This window comes from Hippopotamus amphibius, chromosome 3, assembly GCF_030028045.1.
Source record: "Hippopotamus amphibius kiboko isolate mHipAmp2 chromosome 3, mHipAmp2.hap2, whole genome shotgun sequence".
Taxonomy (NCBI): domain Eukaryota; kingdom Metazoa; phylum Chordata; class Mammalia; order Artiodactyla; family Hippopotamidae; genus Hippopotamus; species Hippopotamus amphibius.
The window spans coordinates 128288960-128291610 of NC_080188.1; positions in this window are offsets into that span (position 1 = coordinate 128288960).

Consider the following 2651-nt stretch of genomic DNA (forward strand, 5'->3'; position numbering starts at 1 on the left):
TTCTTTGGAGAAATGCCTATTTAGGTCTTCAGCCCATTTTTTGGTTGGGTTGTTTGTTTTTTTGATATTGAGCTGCATGAACTGTTTATGTATTTTGTAGATTAATCCTTTGTCTGTTGATTCATTTGCAAATATTTTCTCCCATTCTGAGGGTTGTCTTTTCGTCTTGCTTATAGTTTCCTTTGCTGTGCAGAAGCTTTGAAGTTTCATTAGATCCCACTTGTTTATTTTTGTTTTTATTTCCATTACTCTAGGAGGTGGATCAAAAAAGATCTTGGCAGGCGGATTCTTAACAGAAGCTGTGACTTTGAATAAACTTCCGTTTTGATCATTAAAGCAAAACTGAAATTGCAGTTCCTGAGCTGACGCTGTTCCTGGGACTAGAAGGGATTTCGCTACACCTGAGAGCAACTGGAGAGGTGTGGCAGCCACCCAGGTGTCCATCCAGGTGGGGGGAAAGGTCTTCTTGCCTCGCCCGGTGGAGTCCTGCATGTTCAACTAAGTGTGTGTGGTATGCCTGGCCCTCAATAAAAACCAGGTGTGTGCAAGCTACCATGTAATTCCAAACAGCTCCTCAAGGTCAAGGATGACCAGCTGGTCCTCAATAAAAGCCAGGTGTGTGCAAGCTACCACATAATTCCAAATAGCTCTTCAAGGTCAAGGATGACCAGCTGCCCGCTAGGTCCAGTGGACACATGTCTGTGGCCATCCCACTCGTCTGGCAGCAGCTACACTTGGCCCATCCCCTCTGCTCACTGTCCTCCCTGCTCTTCCCTGGTCCTCCTCACCTCGAGCTTGCGGGACCCCACGTGCTCAGCCCATGAACCTCTTTCTTCATAACTGCTCCTCCAGGATCATAGGCTTAAATACTGAAGATTCCCACGTTTCTAAGCCCAGCCCAGCCCAGCCCAGCCCTCTTCCCTAAACCCCAGACCCTGCCCATGCTCCTTCTCCACTAGGAAGTCTGCTAGGATTTCAGCTAGACAAGTTCAAGGCAGGACTCCACACCCCTTGCATTCACCAACACTTATGTCTCAGTGAACAGCAGCCCCTCCGCTGGCCTCCTTGGTCCCTCTCCTGCCCTTTCAGTCTCTTTCCCACACAGGAGCAGAGAGTCTATAACATGGAAATCAAGTCCCATGCCCCCTCTGCTCCTGGCCCTCTGATGGCCCCCCAGCTCACTCAGAGGATGGCAGCTCCCGAGACCCTGTAGAGCTGGCCTGCTCCTCTCTGACCTTGGCTGTCTCTGCTTCAGCCCCTCTGGCCCCTCGCTGCTCCTCAGGGCCTTTGCACAGGTCTTCCCTTCCTCCGGGTCCTGCACAAATGTCACCTTCCTAGTGAAGCCTTCCTCACCCCTTGCCCTCTTGCCCTGCTTTACTTTTTCTAGAACAGGTATCGCCCTGCTAGAGCAGGAGTGGGCAAACGCTTCTGTAAAGGGCTGATGGGTGAATACTTTAGGCCCCACAGGCCACACAGCCTCAGTTGTGACCATCTGTTTTTGCCATGATTCTATAAAATAAGTTGGAGGTGATACTCTGGACAAGCCCTTACTTCTTTGACCTCAGTTTCCATCTGTGTAAAATGGGTTTGTGAAGTTTAAGGACTTCTGTGGCTGCCATGACAAATCACCACCAACTGGATGGCTTAAAACAGCAGAAATGTCTTCTCTCAACATCTGGAGGCCAGAAGTTTGAAATCAAGGTGTTGGCAGGGCCAGGCTCCCTCCAACGGCTCTATGGGAGGACACTTCCTCACCTCTTCCAGCCTCTGGGGGCTCCAGGCATTCCCTGGCTTGTGGCCACATGTCCCTCTGATCTCTGCCTCCATCTTTGCATGCCCCTCTCCTCTTCTTTTGTTATAAGACATTGTCATTGGCTGGACTTCCCTGGTGGTGCAGTGGCTAAGACTCCACCCTCCCAATTCAGGGGACACGGGTTCGATCCCTGGTCCAGGGAGATCCCATATGCCGTGGAGCAACTAAGCCCATGCACCACAACAACTGAGCCTGTGCTCTAGAGCCCTCAAGCCACAACTGGTGAGCCTGAGTGCCGCAACTACTGAAGCTTGCGTGCCTAGAGCCCATGCTCTGCAACAAGAGCAACCACTGCAGTAAGAAGCCCGCACACCACAGCGAAGAGTAGCCCGCGCTCACCACAACTAAAAGCCCACATGCAGCAATGAAGACCCAATGCGGCCAAAGAAAAGAAAAAAAGAAAGTGATGAACATTAAAAAAAAAAGAAAATGTCATTGGATTTAGGGTCCACCTGGATAATCCAGAATGACCTCCTCCTTTTTTTTTTTTGGTCACGCCCACGGCGTGAGGGAATCTTAGTTCCCCCACCGGGGTTCGAACCTATGCTCCCTGCAGAGGTAGCGCACTGACCTCCTCCTCTTAAGATCCTAATTATACCTGCAAAGACCCTTTTCCCAAATCAGTTAACATCCATCGGTTCCCTGGATTAGGATGTGGATATATCTTTTGGGGGCCACTATTTGATCTAGCACAGGTGTCTTTAAAGCGCTTAAAAAGGAAAATGAAACTTGAATGTCGACTGTTTCATCTGCAGTGAAAATAAAACTGCTAAGTGGACCAGGCGCTCTGTGGATGCTCAGGGCATTCTTCCCAGGATGTGAGTTACAGGCAAGCCCA